The sequence below is a fragment of the Acartia tonsa genome, chromosome 7, assembly GCF_053477335.1.
Source record: "Acartia tonsa isolate MP-2025a chromosome 7, ASM5347733v1, whole genome shotgun sequence".
Classification (NCBI taxonomy): Eukaryota; Metazoa; Arthropoda; class Copepoda; order Calanoida; family Acartiidae; genus Acartia; species Acartia tonsa.
Window position 1 is genome coordinate 15,870,613 of NC_137266.1, and position 22,187 is coordinate 15,892,799.

At 30.3% G+C, this 22,187-nt stretch overlaps 1 protein-coding gene across 1 annotated transcript in view; it reads right to left on the reverse strand.

Annotated features, from left to right (window-relative positions):
* LOC145324949 (lachesin-like) overlaps positions 1–22,187 on the reverse strand; it is a 139,474-nt gene that overhangs the window by 111,419 nt on the left and 5,868 nt on the right. The window contains exon 2 of the mRNA XM_080167709.1: positions 1,587–1,851. The gene's annotated coding sequence lies outside the window, so the exon portion shown is untranslated. The remainder of the gene's footprint in view (positions 1–1,586; positions 1,852–22,187) is intronic.

Genomic DNA, 22,187 nt, shown 5'->3' on the forward strand with positions numbered 1-22,187 from the left:
TCCCTGGACCCGGACGTATATAAAGCTTCATTGTAAAGGAGAACCATATCGGTCAAACTCTTAGAGATCTTAAACTACTATCACTTAGACAGATAGACATAATGTTACTTTTATATGAGGATGGGCTAAATGTTACGCAGTGTTCCATATCTTAATAGAAATACAGCCAAAGGCAATTATAGAGTAGATATGCTGTCAAGGCTAAGACATAGGCCCACTTTTGCCTACATAAAAAGATTGAGTACAATTAATGAACAATTGTGACTGTCTGAAAGTTGGCCTCTCACATTGGTACAACCCATAAATTGGTAATCGTTGTATATATGACAGTCTCAGTTTACATCTTATGTAAAAATAGACCTTTTATTTGTTTAATATCTAATGCCTGCGCCCCCAACGCTAACCTAAGAACACTATGATATAAGGTAGAGAGGGGTGCAAAAAAATAGCTTAAAACCATCTCGGGACCTTTGTGAACTTTCTATAAAATTTAACTCAATCGGTACAAAGTGTTTAGTTTCTCTTATCTTTATTAAAAATAAGTTTCTTAATAAATGTACACAAACGTGATAAAAAAATCCACTAAAAAGTCTGTCAGAAATCTACCAAAATCGATGGCGGTGGTAAATTTGCCTGTTTTATCTAAAAGGGAGGAAATACACTACCTAGATTCCTTTCAACATACAATATATGTATGTACATATACAGAGACATACATAAATTTTCAAACAAAAACAATTATGTCCGTTACAAAAAAGGAGTTTAAAATGTTTTGGCATTATATACTAAACAATAGTTTTAGCAAATTGTATGTACATTTCAATTAAATTCAATTTCAAAAATCCGTTAAACAAAGAAAATGTAATCAAATAACATATTGAGTAACTTAATAGTTGAAATTAACTTTTTTTTTCAATTTATTTCCCTGTTATTTTATATAAAGAACGCAGTTGTATTAATGCTTTTATTAATAGTTAATCTTGACATTGAGTTACTTATTAGTTTAAGAGGTACACCGTCTATTTTCATATAAAAGAGGAGGATGTCTGTGTGTCTGTCTGTCTGTACATAAAATTATCCACGGGACCGATTTGGTTGGTTCTTTTCTGTTTTAGGGGCGAGGTGTAATATAATAAAAAGTAATCCCATTATATAAAGTATTAAGCGTTTTTTGTCTGTCCCGAAGGATCTCGCTAACTGCTGAACCGATATTGTTCTCCTTTACAAAGAAGCTTCTGATAGGTCCTGGAAAGGTTTTAAACTATTTTTGGGGAGGATGTATTCACCCCCCTTCCCCCCAAAAAATTTTTTTTGCTCTTTTGAAACTCAAATTTAAAATGGGATGAGGTCGACTTTTCCCCCTCCTACCTTAAGTGCCCCTAGAAACTTTTAAGGGGCGTATCCGCTAGTAATAATATAAAGTAGTACTACATCTGTCTGTATGAAGCTTAAGGTCACGGTAACAGCTGAATAAATTAGGGAAAACGGGAATCCCCCTATCGATTAAGGGCTAGGAGCGAAGCCACTAGCATAAACAACCATAATAAAAGACTTTTAGAGTAGATTGGTTTAAAAATGTGTCTTACCTTTTAAAATAAATCACTTTTTTCACTAAAGATTTCGTTTAGTTTTTAGGATAGATTTTAATTTCTAATCATTGTTCCATAGATATTTGAAAATTATTAATTCCATAATGTCACTTTATAACTTCTGCTTTAGTTAACTGTTAATTAAATGATTTATAACTGTGTGTCTTTTGTTGTTTATGATCTCTGTTACGTCATAAGGATGCTGTCCTTACAACTTTGATCATTACTCCGGCAAAGATTCATTGCAAAAACATTTTCTGTTCTGAAAAGAAGAAAAGTTTCGTTACACAGCTTTCTTAATGTCACTAAACTAACATTTTATGTAATAGTATTTGTATACAGTGGCAAATATTCTTCAAATTTTGTCTAGTCTTTTTTCTCGTATTCATTCGAATCCGGTGGATAGGAACCAGTTCTCATCCATACAAAAAAAACTATGTTTAGCATCGTACTATATTCAGCTTTCTACGAATATAAAAATGTACAATCATAAGATTATAACTAGTTTTTATCTTATAATTGTACATTCTATATCCGCAGAAAGCCGTTTATAATACGATGCGAGAAATAACTATTATTTTAGTTCTGTTATTGAAAATACAGTTGGAGTATGTAACTGCTAAAATGTTTAGCTAAAATTAATTTCTTTAAAGGCAACTACTAAAGATAAGATGAATTTCAGCCGTATACAATCTGGTTTTACATCGTGAAGAAGAAAAATATATTGGTAAACATTTTTTTCATTTCAGATCATGGAAAGGAAATGAAGTATCGGGTATGTTTCGTCGTATTTTCACAGTATCTTCTGATAGGTTATTTTCGGTTAGATTAGGTAAATGTTAATAATTTCCCTGCAAGGTTAGAGCCTCCCGCAGGGGCTAGAAATAGAAAAAAAGCTACTGTAAAAATGCGACGAAACCCGCCACTTTGTTTTCTTTACATGATCCTTCATTTTTATCTAAAGACAAATAAGAAATTAATCCCTTAATTTTTCAGTCACGTATCTGCGGTCAATTGTCTATCAAACCATGACAGAAATACATTTACTTTGCTAGCCTAAAACATATTATTCATTTTATAGCGTTTTATACTTTAATCCTTATCCTATTATCAAGATATAAATGTGTATTGTATTATGATATTGTGTGTTAGTTGTTCAGCAGAGCTTATGTAAAGGATTAAAGTTTATAATACTTTGGGGCGACAGGAAATAGTTATCCTGTCCTGTAACTTGTATTCTATTACACACAGATTATTGTGTTGCAGGCCTCGACAACCGCAGTCGCAGATGTGTTTATCCCGGCTGCTAAATTGAGTTCAGCCGCCGCTAAGTGTGTCGCAGCTAATTCGAAATAAAGCTGTTTATTACACTAGTCAACAAAGATTTATAATAACATTTTCTTATTCGTTGGCTTAACAACCCTGGGGACTTAAGTGAATTTTGATGGTTGATTCATAAAGTTCAGTGTTCAAATATTTAAACCACTAATTTTAAAGAAGGGGTAATTTTGTGTATCGTATTGGCGATGTTCATCAATTTATCCGTTATTGTCTTATCCCTTTAGATCCCTGACTTACTATAGGTATATATATTGGCGGTTTCCGTACCTGTTAGTATAGTTTACTTATAATTGTATGTAATACAAAAGAAATAAAAAGTTTTAGTCTTCTTAGATGCAAACTTTGTAGTAATCTAATCAAAGAATTAAACAATGTTATCAATTATGGGCTTTACTTATAGGCATTAATATATTTGTTTCCGGAAATAGTATGATTTTTCCAATATTGCATTGAAACCGATTAATATCCGGTTCTAGGCCATACTGAAATATCATGCATCGTATCGTATCATATCCAGCTTTCTACGAATATAAAAATGTACAATCATAATATCAAAAATTGTTGTATTAGCCCATGCCTTCGGTATCTCGGGGCTAACAAAACCGGTTTTGACCTTATGACTGTACCATTTTTATATCCACGGAAAGCTGTTCATCGTTGAAAACAACTTAAAACGTTGCAGTGTATTCCTGTAACAATCAGCTACACTACAGTAATCGTAGAATTTTATAGTCATCATAAAAGAATGGGGTATTCCTGTCCAGTTTTTTGTTTAGGAATGAATATTTCCTACCCGAGGGAATAAATGATGGACCGATAGGTCACCATTCATTTTTTTTATGCTAAAATGTGGTTTAATTTTGGTTTTTAATTTTCATTTATTTCCCGGCTATGATCATTTATATCCCTGATATCAAGTTTCTTTTAATAATTAATAAAAATTCAAAAATCTTCCAATAAAATTTGAAAATCTTCTAAAAATGACTACCTCCCTGAAATAAATGAATATTTACATCCACTATTTAAGGGGTTGTTTATGGGAATGTTCATTTTGTACAATTTTAAATATTTTTCGAATCGTACTATTGATATATCAAAATAAAGATAAAAGATTAATTGGACTTTATGAAACTATGTGATTGAATAACTGTAATAGTCCAGATCAAATTATGCACAAAGAAAGCTTGACGAAAGAAAACACCGTAAAATGATTATTTTTTGCGCATTTATGTACGCTGCGAGTTAACTGTGCATTATAGAGTAATGGCTATTCTTTAATATTTATAGACTTTCTTTTATGGTTTAAAATTTGTTCGAATATAATATACTAGCGGCTACACTCCTAGAGGCCTCTAGTGGCACTATAAAAAAAAAATAATACGATACCGTGCAATATTTCGAATGAGTCTCGATCAATATTCTACGATACTTTGCAATGTTACGTAGGAGTCTCTATTCCAGAGAAAAAAATTTCGATTTATTGTGATTTCTCTTGGGAGGGTTGTGGTACCCTCCCCCAAAATAGTTAAAAACCTTCCCGGGAACTATGAGAAGGTACCCTGTTAAGAAGAACCCGATCGATTCAGCGGTTAGCGAGATCCTTCGGTACAGACACATAGACATCCTGTTACTTTAGTATAAGGATATGCACACTCAACCGTTTTGTCGCTATCACCCTTTAAAGTTCATAGATTTTTTTTGGAGATAATCGTTCCCATAAACATTTTACCGCGACCTGCACCAGATCCAAGAATTGTTGTATCTGTCCTTTATTGATTAATGATTGTAACCAGCCATTATTGGAATTTGATTATGAAGGCAAGCAACAACTAGAATAAATTGATAAACCTTTGTAAATTCAGAAAGATCATGCAACAACTTGTTTACCATAAACTAAATTTTTATTCTTTTACATTTCTTTACATAAATATAGCAAAGCTATTCATAAAATAAATGAGATTGAAACAATCAAATGTTAAACAATCAAAAAGAATTTCTTTAAAATACCATCACATGTAATTTTTTTAGTATAAGAAAAGAACCTAGGGATCTAAAGGGATAAGACAATGGCCGATAAATTGATGTAGATTCCCATTGATAATAAAAAAAATACCCACTCTGTAGAATATATTTAGTGGTTGAAACGTTTAGACACTGAACTAAATGAATCAACCCTATATCAAAAGTCACCAAAGTTGTTAAGCCAACGAATACGAAAACATTATTGTAAAACTTTAGGAACTAGTTTAATAAACAGCTCATTGTCCCCTCTCTCTCTGATAAAAAACAGTAAGCTGGTTAATTTGTGTAAGCTAGACTTAAAATAAGCATTTGATGCCATATTACATTCAGACAATCAATTTAAGACAAATCTTTTACTTCGCGCTTTTCGACAGGAGTAAAACCAGAAAGAAAGTTATTTAGAAGATATTTCTAAAATGATCATTGAAAAAAGTCATTGCTAGAAATAAATTAAATCTTTTTTTTATGGATTGCATAATTTTGTCCTTGTTATTTGCAAGGATTATGTGTATTTTTGCAAATCACTCTGTCTAGAATTACAAACATAGTTGCCATAAACCCATAATAAGTCCGCCAAATAAAAAATCTTGGAAACTAAAAATTAAAATTTAGAAAATCTTCCAAAATCTTGAAAAAATCCATTATTTTTTTTTATAGAGATTTTTAATGTAAAATGTTGGTAGCTATGGTCTAGTGGGCCCAAACCAATCTTCATTATCGGATTTGAATGATTTATGAGATATCCTATAACACCATAGAAAAAGATAAATTAGATTGTCTAAATACAGGTATTATGAAAATCTGGCAAAGAATGTGAATACTCAATATCTTTCTTTTATTAATTTTGCTTTTTGCTTAAAAACAACCTTAATTTTAAAAGAAAAATTATAATAATCAGAAAAAGAAAATTGATTTGTAACATTAATCCCCCCCAAAAGATAAACTAACAATATAAAAAGTACAATAAAAGAAATCTATATTATTTATAAATAAATCTTTTTCTTTGATAAATACTATTGCATTGGGAAATTGATCAAGATTGTTTATTTAATATTTTTGTCTAGAATTTTATCAAACAGCTGTTTTTAATTTAGTTATTTAGGAAATATTGCATTTATTAATTAAAGCAAAGCCACTCATTAAGTTAAGAGATTTGGTCCGTCCATCCATAACACCAGAATTTTGTTTTTACTTTAAGTCAGATTAGATTATTTTTGGTACATGATATACCCCCTGCGCTTGGTGCCATGCAAGGTTAGGATTTTGTAAAGGAAAAAAAATGCAAAGAATTCACTCCATATATAAATTAAATCTTTTTACATTTAAAATTTGAAAGAAAATTAAAAAGTCTACTTTGAAAGTTTAAATGTTGAGAGACTAAGATTAAATTACTCTCTCTCAGCTCTGTCCTTATTCTAACTTAATGTTTTCAAATTATTCAAAAGAACTTATAATGGAAAGAATTTGGATGACAAGAGCATTTATGGACATAAGTAGCATAGCCATAACAAACTTACAATAGTTTTTAAAGTTAACTAAAACTTCTTTAAGCAATTTAGATTGTCTAATTTTAAAATCCGTCAATAAACAAGGAAATTTCTCAGACTGATTGATTTTTGGACAGACATACGTTGTAGATTAGTAATGAAATATATAATACGTGGATGTATTGACAGGGGACAATTTGTAGTCAGTTAAGGTTGCTAAATGGTTCTCATTTATTGGTCGGTTCATTCATCCAATAGGAGAGGTTGGGATGGGGTAAAGAGGGTATCGCTATTGAAGCCAGGTGCGAGGATCACTTTATTAGAGTACATACAAATCTGGTGGAACATCCAAGTAATAATATATCGATTATCTTAGCTGCGCTACCAGAAAGTAATGGGGTTATAAAAAGAGAGGGTGTTGGAAGAAAAAAGGGAGAAAGAATGATAAAATATTACCAACCATAATTCAAATAGTTTTCAACACGTAAAAACTTGTGTTGAAAATGTCAAACTTTTGTGAAAGAAATTTGACTTACAGTTTCTCAATTAGTCTGACTACAACACTCTCTCTCTATATATAGTTACTGAAGAAAGGATTAGCGAGAAAAGTTTGTCTCATAATACCTAAGGGAGGGGATTAATACATTTTTTCTTACTTTAGACTAAAAAGTAATGAAGAATCTACAAAAAACATGAAAAATTTACACGTTTGGATATATTTCTTTTAATATACTAGTCTTAATATTTACAATATATAAATGAGCATAAAATTTAAAGTAATAGATCTTTAGTCTTAAAATTTTTACATTTTAGATTTTGTATTTAGAAACGTTTTAAATGTAATCACTGAACCGATATAGTGCTCCATTTGAATTTAACTTGTCATAAGTCGTGTTAAGATTCATAACTATTTTTTCATGAGAGTTTACCCCCCCCCCCCCCCAAAGTTAACGTTTTCTTTTTAAAACTGATATTGTAAATTTGGGAGTTGACTTTCCCCTTCCCCCTCTCCCCCTCAAGTGTCCCAATAGGCCTCTAGGGGCGTAACCTCTTGTTAATTTAATCATAATGCAGCAGTATTTCCTAGTTATGTTATGGTAAAGATAGCTTTAGATTTTATAAAGTACACCAAAAACTTACATATATGGAGGATAACTTTAAAAAAAAATACTTTCTTGAGTTGTAAAGAGTAACAAGTTGAAACTGAACTTGAGTGAACTTGAAACAAGTTATTTGAGTGTAAATGTAATTTTGCAAACTAATATTTCACATGTGCAGATTTCATTGCAATATCTGCGCGGTGCACATAACAAACATCTATCAAGTTAAACCAGTTTTTGCGGCAACAACCCTTAAGATCACAATAGACCATCATTACCCCCCCCCCCTCTTCTTTCAATAATCTAATAAAAGCAGCTTTAACATTTACTTTTGAACTATTTGCAACTTGTGATGTTGATTCCTATTGATACAATGAGTTTCAATTTTGTTCATTATCAGAACTTCTGTTCTGGACATGCTGAGTTTTGGAATGTTTTGACAACAATTTAATTAATTGATGTAATCATCTCATTGGTATTTTGAATGATGATTTATAGATCGATTATGCAAAATATTATGATAATCATGAGCAAATTGATTATAGCTTCTTTAGCTAAGAAATAAGATAAATATTTTGGTAGTGGTAGAATTAAAGTACAACAAAAAGGGTCTTAAGCTATATTATACTTCTCTCGGCGAGGACAATATGCTAATTTTGTAATGGATCTTTGGAATCAGCTAATAACGTCAGAAATACAAACTCAGCCGAGTCTCATCAAAGGAACGGAAATCAATTTGCTAGCAGTATAAAAGGGTTTCCACCACTGCACCTGGGCTAGGTAGTTGTCTTGATTATACATCTATACTTATACTTTTAGTGGGATAAGGCCTCTTCCACTTTCAATGAAGGGTGGGGTTTTTGGTCCAATTTCATTTGGGGGGATTATCCCGTTTTTGTGGTAGAGAAATAAAGTGAGTGAAGAGAAATGAAGATAGAGATTTAAAACAAGGAAAAAATTTGAAAAAAAAAAGATTTCTGTTTACATTTAAAAATATTTTAAAATTTTGATGTATAAGGATAAATGTGAAAAAACTAGTGCATTAATTTAGGGAAAAGCATATTAAATATCATGTATAATAAGTTTTATCTGTTTATTAAAGACACAATATTGCAAGTTTAACTTATATAAATTCAAAATTGGTACTATTAATCAAATTCAATTAAAAAGGTATGTCCTAAATTAAAATTAAACCTGCAATAGATCTTATATATGTCTATTGTTGATTAAATAAATGGCCAATAATTAAATTATACTTGTTTATTGATACACTTGAATTGCAAATTTGTTAAATATGGGATGAATAAATTTTAGTTAAATTTTTTATTTCTCTAGGTCAAATTATATTAGGTTGTATTAGTAGGGGATAGGAATAGGAAAGAATTTACCCCCATAATTAATTTGATAATTAAAAAAAGAAGGGGGAGGGGTTCAAATCATTGATTGACAAATACCTTGAGGGAAAGCACTAATATTTCTAATGAGAATGTCAAATTTTCTCCATTCTTACTGTAGAAATGTTAACTTGTTGTTACTGCACCAATTAATCTTTGTTCATCCATTAAGATTATATTTTGAGAAATGTTTAAAGTACATCCAAACCAATTCTGTAATTTTGTTCAACATAATTTTTTCTCGCAGCGAAGCATCTCTATGACTCCAAATGTCTAACCAGATATCCCAAATTTTTTTACAAAGATAATCGTGACCACTTATAGTCTCTGTTGTCTGTCAATTACAAAGTATATTTGGTGTTTTCCCTCAAAGTGTCCATCGAGCACAGAAACTCTCAACCTTTTTTTTTAAATATAATAAATGAAAAGGATGTTGTTTCTCGAAGCCAAAACCTTGCAGAGGGTCTTAGCCCTGCGGGGCCTATGCATCCGGTGTACTACCTTTATCCAATAAAACCTAAAACATATGAAAAAACTGTATATAGATGTTGTCCTCCTTGATTTTTTCACTCTGATTGAATAAGCTTCCTAATAAGATGTAATTTGGATGGAGGCTTTGCAATTTACAAATGTATTTTTAAATGTATTTTTTAAGCAAGGCCATATTTGTTCATAAGTAGCACAGTAATACGGAGCTTATATAATAATAGAATTTTAAATGAACATTTGAAGTGTAATTTATCTCTTTAAATATTCAAAATATAATAATCAACAAAGAAGTCATTTTTCATATTTTATCTGGGTAATATTGGTATGACTTTTTGGGTCATGGAAAGAAAACGAAGTTGCGGGTTTTGAAATTTTATTTTAGGTTAGGTTAGTGTTAATGATTGCTTTCGTTTTCTTTCCATGATCCGACTTTTTAAAAATGTACTTCATATAACTTGGCAAGAAGATATATATTAAATTTCTCAATTCTAATAAACAACTTTTTTACTGACCTCTTTCTCATATAAAATTGACAATGCAGTCGGCATATAAAGTGAAAAAAGGACGATAACATCCAAAATAATCAAACTTAGAAAAAGATTCCTCTTAAAATGGTAATTTTCCGCCCATAAGTTTTAGATGAACAGACGTACAAATGAAGTATTGAACATATGCCCATTTTTACTGACATTTTTTCTTGATTTTATTAGACTTGTATCTTAAATAGCAGGAGTTGATTAAGAAAAATTTGCTTTAGCAGAATTTAATTTCAAACATAGAATATTTTAGATCTCCACAAAAATTCAACGGTCTGTCTCTAAAGTGAGGAAAAACTTTCCCAATTTAAACTAGTTGACAAAGTGAACTATAGAGTAGCTACGCTACTATTAATATGAAATGACTGTATTTATTTATATCTTCATATCATTGACCCCCTCCTTTCTACGAAGGATAAAGAGTCTTTTGTTGAAGGAATTTAATATATCCATCACTTTTTATATTCTAAACTAACAATAATGTCTTTCTGATATGGATATAGTATTCCACAAAAAAATAGTATTTTAAAGTTTTAGGGATCTTACGGAATAAGATAATGGACAAAAAAGTCTAATTATGGAAAATAAAATGAATTGGTTATGTATTGGTTAAAGTTTAGAAACTGATATCATGTACTTACTAATGAAGATTTAATGTTCACAAAAGTTTTTAAGCCAACGAATGAGAAATAGTGTTTATAAAACTTTAGGGAACAATATAATAACTAGTCCAATGTCTCCTTGCTTTTTTGAAAATTTGTCATAATATCAAATAAAGTAAACTTGATGTTACCTTTTAATGATGAGGTTAAAGGTTTGCGTTAATAGGTATTTTGTGCTGCAGTAATAATCTTATAAAAAAATAACGTGGAAGTGATGTTTTACCTAACAAAATAAGTAATAAATGATGCCTAACTTGACCAAAACATCCGGTTAATGTCAGCTCATAGGGCTTTACAAATTGATAATGGTTTCAGCCTTTTCTTTAAACATTGAAAGCTATAGATTGAAGAAAATAAGATAAATTGATGTAATAGCTTTTCATTTTTTAACTGTAGGTTTCTAAACAGTGGTAACTCGATCATCCACTTTTATTTTTAATTTGTAGGGAGTATTCTAAGATCCTATAGAAAAATGACGTCTTACAATACAAATTACCAATGATAGGCTGATACACAGACTAAATTACCAATGGCAGACCAGTAAACATTTTTATTGACGGTTTCTTTTGGGAGTGTACTCCCTACCCTCCTCAAAAATAGTTACGAGCCTTTTCTGTTTGTGTTGTACTGTACATGAGAATTAAATCGTTCCAGCGGTTAGCGAGATCCTTCGCTACAATTAGACATTCATTTTTTATAAACGGATTGAAACTTTATTAAAATAAATGTAATAGTCTGAGTTTAAAAATAGCTTGACCCAATGCTAACATAAATAAATTTAAAAAGAAGGAAAAACAATGTAAAGGAAGTTTATTATGAAAATTTATTTGCCCCCCTCTGGAGACTTGCTGGCTAAATTGAGATTGGTGACTCTGGTAATGGGAATTAAAAATCCATTATGGGACATACCTTTATTGAGGCTAATAGAGAGATAGCAATAGAGATTCATTGAATCGTATATGAACCAAAAAATGTAACTTAAAGTTTATTATAAATTAGCGGTTGCGCCTCTAGTATATAGGGTATCTGAATTTAATGAGTTATACTAACCTTAAACCAACCGAAGAATAAAATTAAAAAAGTGCAGTTTCCCTACAAATGAGAAGTTAATCAGTTATTGAGATCTTAAGCATCATACTAAAAAATTAATTTAAAGATATATATTTTATGAGGCGTTGTAGACTTTTAAACCTCTTTAATGTACCTTTCTATTGAAAAAAAAATGTTGTCTAAAAGTAACTATTATTCTACAAAATCTATGATGTTTACTTCCAGCCAACAAAAGCAATTTTCCTTCATTTTGAGTATTTACCTTTTCCCTATTTGATTCTTAAAATAACTTTTTTTATATTTATATTACTTTTTTCGGTATAGCTTCCAGACCAAATAATATCCGCTGAATTAGAACCGGTTATCAACCCTACTGAAAAATCATGAACATGAAAGTACAAAACTGGTTTTAATATTATAATTTTTCATTTTAATATCCGCAAAAAGCTGTCTATCATAAAAAAAATATTCTCCTCCTCTTTTTCTCTCTTCTTCATAATTAAATTAATTTAACATTACAAGTAAAATGTTTATAGAAAGAAAATTGTAGGAAGTTCAAATATATATTATCTAGTAGTCAATCTTTTCCGCATATTGTGAATGAAAAAAATAGTCTCTTTTTAGATCAAATACATTTCAAAGAAAGCATATGCAAAGGGGAATTGGCAGATAGTAATTTTTGCAATAATATGCAGCTGTAATATTTATTACGATCAAGGTGTTTAGTTCAGCACAGAAACCTTCTCCCCATATTTTAAAATAGTTTTATAATAAGGGTGAGTGATATTCTTCTATAATGTTTTTAACTCACATGAAAGTCCAACAGGGTTTAGGCTCTTTAGGTATAGGCCTCGCAGGATAAGAGCCCTTATCAGGGGTAAGTCATAAATAGAAAAACTACCCCTATCATATATTTCAATGTATTTCAAAAGTTAAAATGGGGGTTCTTTGTTTGCAAGGCACTTTGAGGGAAAGCACCAATTATATTGAAACACATACTGAATTGATTTCACACTAAATATATTATCTCAAGACCAGCAATGTCCTCGAAACCTATAAAAGAAAGAACCACAAAAAGGTGGATTTTATTTCTCAAATGGTTTAGGACAAATGATTGCAGCAAAAAAGGAAAAAGTTTGGCGGATTTTGTTCAAAGAAAAGCTCCTTGGATTATTTTATATATCATTTTACTTTTATGTTATTTTTTATCATTTTGATTTAAATAGCTGGTCTAGTTGAGATTAACTTTTTAGAGAATCATTTTATGGGCATTGAGATAATCTATAATACAAAGAAGAATGATGTCTGTCCGCCAGTCTGTCCGTCCATCTGAAGCTTAAGATCTCGGTAACCACTGAACCGATCGGATTCTACTCTTCAGGGAATATACCTACTGGTCCTAAGGTGGTTTTAGGCTATTTTCTTGGGGGGTGGGACACCCAAAACCCCCCCCCAAAAAAAAAAATCCTCCCCCATTTTTTATCTTTTTTTCCCTTCATTTTTTGTAGGAGATATCCTTGGTCCTTTTTTTTGTAAGAGATATCCTTGGTCCTTTTTTTTACGAATTTCACCTTAACTTTTTTTTATCATCTCTTGGGGCATAGCCCCTAGAGGCTAGGGGCGAAGCCGCTAGTTATAGTATAATTCCCAACCACGTTAACCCCTAAGACAAAGTCTCTAATGTCTGGGGGAAAACATTTTAATCTTTATTATAAGCCGTAAGATTTTTAGGTTCAAATTTTAAAACGCTAATCGATGGACCGATTGGGCTTTTCTTTTCAGGCTTTTCTCTATGGCCATACGAAGAATAAATATATGGGTTGAAGCCACTTGTGATAATATAAAGAGCTGTATATTTATATTTTGCATAATTAATTACAGAAGAAAATAATATATATTGTTCTGTGCACTAGTATTGTTATTCAGAAAAAAACAAGTAAATTGAAAACGAAAATAAAAAAAATTGACCACATGTCCATGTGTGGCATAAAGTTGTTATTATTGTCAAGCTTTTTGGTAACAGTAATTTATGTCGACTAACATAGTTCTAATGACATTATGACTAGATTCTGACAAGGCATTTGTATTCCTGACTTAAATATTGCATTCTTATTTATACAACATTAAGAAATAATATAAACATATTGAACATGTTCGTCCTTGTTTTTTTCTTTAACACAAATCTCTGTCCTTGCTTCCTTGCTTATAATAATATGTTTCTTGCAATGTTTTGATAATATTTAGTACAGTAGATAACCCATTATATTATATAAATATACATATATACTATCATATTCAATTTTCTACAAAATTGTTTGTATGGCGGTTTCCTTAAGAGCCACCCCCCCCCCCCATTCTATTAACTATTAATAATTTAAATATAAGGGAAGGAAAATTTTCCGTTGCTTATTAGGTAGCCCAATAAGGTTACCCCCCCCCCAAAAAAAAAAAACCAAAAAAAAATATAATTTACAAATTTTGGAAAGTTTATAATCAATGGCATAAGATTGGACAATGCATCAGCTTAGAGTGCCTATTATAAATTACTAATCATATGCTAGTATATATTGTAATTGACCTATGGTAAAATCTATACTGGCCTATAATTGGCCATTTGTAATGTATGACGTCAAGAGCGGCTTTTAAATGAATATATTATTATGCGTATAAGATCTAACCAATCTGTATTCTACTTATTATGGAATATCAATAATGGGAGTTTTATTGTTGTACTTGACCGAATTTTAGCATTTTCTTCGCCGTTAGCATCAAAAATATTTTTTTTTCTGTTGATATACATTTCAAAAGAACAAAAATGGTATTAATGTGCAGTTTAGACCGCGCCCTACTTAAAGTATAAACTAATACGTCCTTCAGTTACGGAAAAACTTTCTATAAACCAAAAGAGCCTGACGAATACTTAATCGAATAGAAACTGAAGAAATTTTATTTTATATAGTTATAATAGAAAGAAGTATAGTTATTTATCGCATCGTATTATAGACAGCCTTCTATGGATATTAAAATGAAAAATTATAAGATTAAAACCGGTATTTTTAGCCCTAAGGGGTCGAAGGCCCGGGCTGAGAACCGGTGATAGTTCAGAGGATAATAATTGATTTCGAACTGGAAAAATTCTACAACAAAACAATATTAGATTTTATATTTAAAGACAGAGAAATATGATATTCAACTGTTTTTAAACTATTTTTGAATGAGGGGTCAAAAATATACTTTGCCACAATTAGAACAAGACTGCAGGGCCCAAATTTTAATTAGGCCCCCATGTTAGTTTTTTTTGGGATTTTAAAAATTATTTTTTATAGTAGATTGGGTAATTTTTAGAACAGCGGAAGCATTTTTAATTTTAATTGCTTTTTTCTTCCTTTCTTTTCATTTGTACACTCTACTATGCCCTTGATTGGGTATAACTAATAAAAAAATAGTTATGAAAGTAAAATACATTGGTTTAAAAATATCGTTCAGCTATATAATCTGCATTTTTGTTAACGAAACAACTCTGACGGGTAAATAAAATGAATTTTGGACAATTTCTTCATTGAATAATTTTATCGTCTTTTCCCTGTAAAAAATTTTGGGGGTTTTAATAATACAGGAATTTTCGTTACGCGTATCCACACCATTTTATTTGGTTTCTGGATAAATAACTTTGTACATTTTTCCCCCCAATTTATTTTATTTTCCTTTATGTAAAAATATAGAGAGAAAATTGGTAGAGAAAAAATGGAAACAATTAATTCATATGGTCTTATGATTAGTCATATTATTATAACTATAATTGGCCATTAAACTTTTTTTCATTATGTTAATTTTCTCTATTGAATTCATTTTTTTAGAAAAAATATTATTTGCATTTAACAGAATACATTGTTTTTGTATGCTATGCATATAAAGTGAATTATTAAAATTCTTCCATAAGCGACAATTTAACCACAAAATAAATAATCGATCGGCTTGGGTAAAAATTACCCAATCCACTATAAAAAATGATTTTTAAAATCCCCAAAAAAACTAACTTGGGGGCCTAATTGAAATTTAGGCCCTGCAGTCTTATTCTAAATGTGGCAAAGTATATTTTTGACCCCCCATTCAAAAATACTTTAAAAACAGTTTCAAAGGTAAATAAGGAAAATGGCAGTAGATATATGATATATACACACTAGCTAATTTACTTTAGTAAGCTTGGGTGACATTAGAACAAACAAACACTTATCTGCGGCTGGTAAGAAAAGTACAGGGTGGGGCAAATAAGACCGGACAAACTTTAAACGGCCATAGCGCCAAAACTACTTAACCAATCAGGACGTTTGACCACACTATAAAAAGCTAAGGTAATGACCTTTTAGCACAAAAAAAATTGGGACGAAGATAGACGTGTACACCGAGCTGGCCGCGCAAATGTTCAACAAGGCAGATTTCAAATGCGCCGGTGGTTAATGCGCAAAATCACATAACGTAGGGTCCGATAGGGAAGGAGTTGGAATCTTGACCCCAAATTTTGTGGGTGTCTTAGGCTCATTGAGACACACATTTTGCCGTGTTTAAATCCATTTTAGCTCAATCCTAGCCGAAATGAGATCGATTTTTCAAGATTTTGAGCCTTAAGAAATCACAAACAGTAGGGCCCGACAGGGAAGGAGTTAGAAATTTGACCCAAAAATTTTTGTGTGTCTTAAGCTCATCGAGACACGCATTTTGAGTACTTAAAGTCCACTGTAGCTAAATCTTAGCCCAAATGAGAGGAAAAACATGGATTTTGTCAATTTGGCGGTTACTCATGTTCCTAAGAAAATGTGGCCTCCCAGCAGCCCGATCTTAATTCAATGGACTTTTGGGCCTAGGGCTACTTTAAAGCATGCACCAATAGACGTGCCCATACCACAAAGACCTCCCTCATTGCCACTATCAAGGAGAACTACGCCAGCTTTGACAGGTACATTTTGACCTGGACCTGCCGGCGGTTGAGGAGGCCGATAGAGGCGGTGATTGAGGCTGGCGGCGATTTTGTTGAATTATCTACTAGTCATATACCTATTTTGCTTGCCAGTTTTTAAAATTCAATAAAATCTTTAAAATTGACGATTTGATGTTTATTTGTTTAGAAGTTAGAATTTGTCCGGTCTTATTTGCCCCACCCTGTATATTAGTATTACAACAATTTGTTCTTCTATATGAAAGACAAAACAAGAATAACAACATCTATTAAAGAGAAACTTCACAAATCCAACGAACATCAAGAAATATAGAATAACAACCCATTTAATATAAAAAATCAATCATAAGTTAGATCTCTAACAAAATACTTTAACACAGGATATTTATTATGGATTAAAAAATTGCTTCAAGTATTTGTACTCCTAGTTTGTACTGATTTACATGACTTTGCTATTATAGATGTTATAAAAGTAACAGGAAGTTTGACTATGTGTTAGTCGGTACCAAATAATCTCGCTAACCACTGAACCGATTTGTTCTCCTTTACAGTGAAGCTTCTCTGGGAGGGAGTTCCCCTAGAGGCCTCTAGATGAGTTTTCGCTCGTATTATATAATTTCATAGTTAAAACTAAAGATATTTTGAAAGAGATTATCAATTATTTTTCTTTTGTACAATATATACGTAAATTATACGTATAACTTAGGAAATCAGAAAATTTAATTGGAGTTCGTAAGAAAAAGGGTTAGTTTTCTAAGGCTATTGTAATAACCTTTTGTATTATCATCTCATTAAAAAAGTATATAATTAATAATTTCTTTAACAAAATTATTTTTATAACATATCTGGTATTTTATATAAAAGTAGTATAAGTAATACATATAATTCTTATTATTATTTTATTACTTTCTAAAAGTAAATCTTTGCAATGTTTAATACGTGTTTATTCGTTTATCAGTTATCGTTTAACAGTTAGTCCTTTGTATCTACCATTACCATTACCTTAACCTTGTAAGGGCGGGATTCTCCTTTGATTTAAGTGATTATCTAGAGAATCCAGAGCATCATCCACGTGTAATGGGATGCGATAATCTAACACCTAATGATATTAGGTTAAGTAACATCCATCAGACAACCAACCCTTTGATTGCACGACCTTTGTCTAAGAAGAACCAACTGTGCATGGTAGTAAGTTGCGCCTGTTTATGGGCAACGGCATTCCCCCTATTATTCGTACTATTTATGTTGCGCACCTGACATAGTAGCAGTAGGAAGGACCCATTTTGAACATCTTTAGTTATGACACGGTGTTGGCCCGAGATTCAAACCTATCACCTCCCCGGCGACGAGCCGATGCGCTACGTGTTGAGCCACGATCGCAAGTTTAGTCCTTTGCATCTAATGTTGGTTCATTATTCTTTAAAGCATTTTCTAGCTTTAATGAAATTACTACACTACTTTCTTTAACAGTATTTCGGTTTTATATTGTCATATTAATTGAGTTTCGGCATTTAAGATGTTGAAACCCTTGTTTTTTATCAATTACATTTTTTGTCTACACGTTTTATTTGTGTTTGGTATTTTAATTAAAGAAAAATATGTATCACCAAAAAATATGTTTTTTAATGATAATAAGGTTATATAATCTAAAACTATAAATAGATACTTTTTTATTGTGTCCTCTTTTAATTAACATCACTTTTAGAAATTAACATTCCTAAAAGAATAAAGCTACATTAATAAATATTAGATAAAAATAGCAATCTGAATTATAAGAGGTAAGCTCTTATCTTAAATTTGGTCAGTTTAAATCAATATATTTGAAAAATTTCATGATGATTTCTGTATCAATCAAGTATAATCTTGAGAGCTTCAATAATTACTAAAAAGTTTACATAACAATTTAAATTTTTATCCTTTGTGGTGCAAAATTAAGCATCATTTAAAAAATCATTGTAACGTCATTTTTAGAGTGAGGATTTTATACTTTTATATAAATGATGTTCTTGTTTTTTCCTTAATAGGAAATTCTATAAATTCCAATAAAGCACATTCATAGAAAAGTACAGATAAGCTAATTTTGTTCAATAAATATTATTTATAAAGTATTTTATCCCATATGTCATACTTTTATAGATAAGAATATTAAATGTTTTGTTTTTGTCAAATTGACATAGATTTTTAAAAAGCGACAAAAATTTAATCAGCAATGCGAGTAAGCATTTGAAGATAGATTTATTGGAAATTGGCAGGTTTTAGACTATTTTGCTGAATTTTCTGAAGGCTAAAACATGTCCTTTAAATATGTGACAGCTAGAGCGAGAGGTCACACAACAAAATCTAACTTTTATACTGCTAAGATCCCTTTAAGGTATATAACTAAGATTAAATATCTTGAAGTGTTCCCAGGGATAGAGGAAGGTAACATTGAACTCTAAATTACACTGGTACCCAAAGTTTTATCACCAAGTTATCCATTCGTTGGTAACGGAAGGAATAATTTTGTTTATCATCAATTTAGACAACATCAAATTTTCATACTTTGCCTTATCCTTTAAAATCTCTGGTTATAATATTATCCCCGTGTTAGTTCTATTGTTTTCTAAAACAATACAATGAACAGAGCGATAAGTATGTGTAATCAAAAACAGGAAAAAAAAGAAAATTTATTGAAAAGCAAGAGATTTTAAAATTTTGAAATAAATTCAACAAACATTAATTTAAGGTTTTTAGTGACCTCCTAGTGCTTTTCATGTTTAGTAACATCAGCAAGTGGCAATTGTTCATGAATCAAATATTCAACTAAAATATAGAATAAATTTTTTTCTCGTATTAATTTGAATCCGGTGGATAGGACCCGGTTCTCATCCATACGAAAAAACTATGTCTAGCATCTTATTACATCCAGCTTTCTACGAATATAAAAATGTACAATAATAACAATAAAACCAGCTTTTTATATTTGTAAATTATCCGCGGAAAGCTGTTTATAATACAATGCGAGAAATAACTATTCTTACATTATCTATTCCTTTCTATACAAAGAGAGAGACAGACCAGTCTACTACCTAAACTTACTCAATAAACTGGTTTAATCAGCATTTCAAAGCGCATTTTAATTTTAGTCAATGATTTTCTATATTTATTCATTCGTTTTGTGTTAGGTGTTTTTAAATGCATTGCTCTTCTGCATTACAGTCAGTCCGTAAGTTTTTTTAATCATCTTTTTAAAAGCTTTTCTATAATTGGACTCTTTACGTCCGCACTGCGAATTTTAAAAGAAAAAAAGTTGACCCTTAAAATTTCACCTTAAAGTGATACTTTTCTAATAGTTTATAGTCCACTAAGTCGTAAGCAGTAAGAATTCAAATCCATTAAGTCCCTTCTAACGAGATATTGGCAACTTTTTGCACACATTTTCGCAAACGGCAATTATTTCCTTTATTTGAAGTTTTGGATAATAACATTTTCACAAAAGTTTTCAGTATTAATCATTTAAGATCCATTGTTCAGAAAAAATAACTGAAAAAATGTGTTTACATGCAAAATAAGCTTAAAATCTAATGATTTTAAAAATTTGCGATTTAATGGTAAAAAAGAATATTTTTTGCTTTTTGATAGCCTGAATGTGTTTAATTTTGTTTTTTATATATTCTATTCTTTGAAAAGACATGCATATTCTTTCAGATTTGAAAAAAAATAAAAAAAATAAAAAATCGGAATTAATTATTTATCTATAGCATTTGAAAAATACTTTTGATATTTTTAACCTATATAATCAATAAAATCAAAGAAAAATAAAAAAGTTTTATAAAACAAACTTTTGGAAAAGATTTAAGATAACTTTATAAAATTAGCATTTAAGTAGGATATTTTTCTTGTCTATTTTAAAATGCAAATTAAACATAGTTAACAAATATTTAATTAGCAAGAATAGTAATAAAATATTTCAATAACTACTTAAACCTTTTTGTGGCTATGTTATTTATTTAAACAGAAATTCTATTTTGTCAGAATTATAAAAATAATGAAATATTTTCAAACAAGATTGCAAAATAAACGTAATTTTATCAAACTTCCTCATAGTTTTTAGAAGATATTGTTGTAAAATATTAATTATCAAAATAAAATCTTTAATTTACAATGTTTAAAACACCTAAAAGTAAATTCTAAGCAAAATTAGATTTATTCTCTGGATTTAGAGTAGCTGCGCTACTTAAAAAAACATCTAGTATTGAATCCTATCAGCTGATCAAAAATCAATAGTCATAAATTGGTGGTTTACAGATATCTAAACATATATATACCTTACAGATTTATTTTTAAGATGGAATGTAAAGTATATTATACGAGATGTCATTTAGTCAAATTTTAAACAAAATAATTTTCATTAATTCATTAACAAAAGATAATGTTATAAATTTAAACTCACAAAGAGACTATTGTGTATTTTAATATTATGTTCTGTCTGCAATCTAATTCAAAACAAACTCTTTCTCTCATTCAAGTCAGGGATGATTTTAGTACCAAAAAAATAAAACAAATTGAAATACTTTTGATTTAATTTGATATTATCTTACAATATTTTTTATATATATAATTTAAGAGAAATATTAATGATAGTTTTACCTGACACAAAGACGACATATAAAAACAACACCCTTATAAGGAAATTAAAATTAATATTCGAAATTTTCAAATTCATTTTATGCTCAAGAAGGAACGAGAAGGAATTGAATCTTAACATCAACTTGTTATTTTGCTTGTATATTTATCATATTTCTTTACAGTTTATTGGTAAAGTTTGGTAATACTTTATTTCGAGTCTATGCCATTGTGTCCGTCCGTCCAGAATCAAATAAGGCATGTTAGAATTTTCCTATTTATTTACAATTCTTTAGAAAGCCTAGCAACTCTATAATTGTTACCATAAAGTCGTTACGTCTGTTCAAAACATACGATTTTAACTTAATTTTACAAGGCTTCATCAGTAGATGCTAGGGCCGAAGCCAATAAATGAAACAAATGCTATGAAAATATGAAAAGGCAGCAAAAGTGAAAACTACAACTGAACAAAAAAGATGACGAAAACATGTTGAAATTAATTAACTTTTACCAGAAACACAACAAACATTTCCAAACTATAACTACACTTTCTTCGGAGCACGGCAGCCGCGCATAAACCGCCAATCTAACCTTTTTAAATGTAGGAAAATAATCGAAGGAACCAATTGTCTTATTACGAACAAGTTGAGACATTCGTTATTTAATACCTATATTTGCGACAACTTTTATTTAATGAAATCTTCCAATTTTTAACATTTACAAAATCGGTGGCCCTCTCGGACGGGATTCGAACCTGGGTTAGCCAGATAAGAAGTCACACATTCTATAGATAAGCTATATGCAACTTCAAAGATTGGAATGAAAAATAGATAAGGTAGTAAAAATAGTATGATTCACGAAACCTCGAAGTTTCTTTTCAAGTAAAAAAAGTATTATTCACTATTCACGAAACCTCCAAATCTCAAAAAAGACGACATTATAAAAAAATCACGGAGGT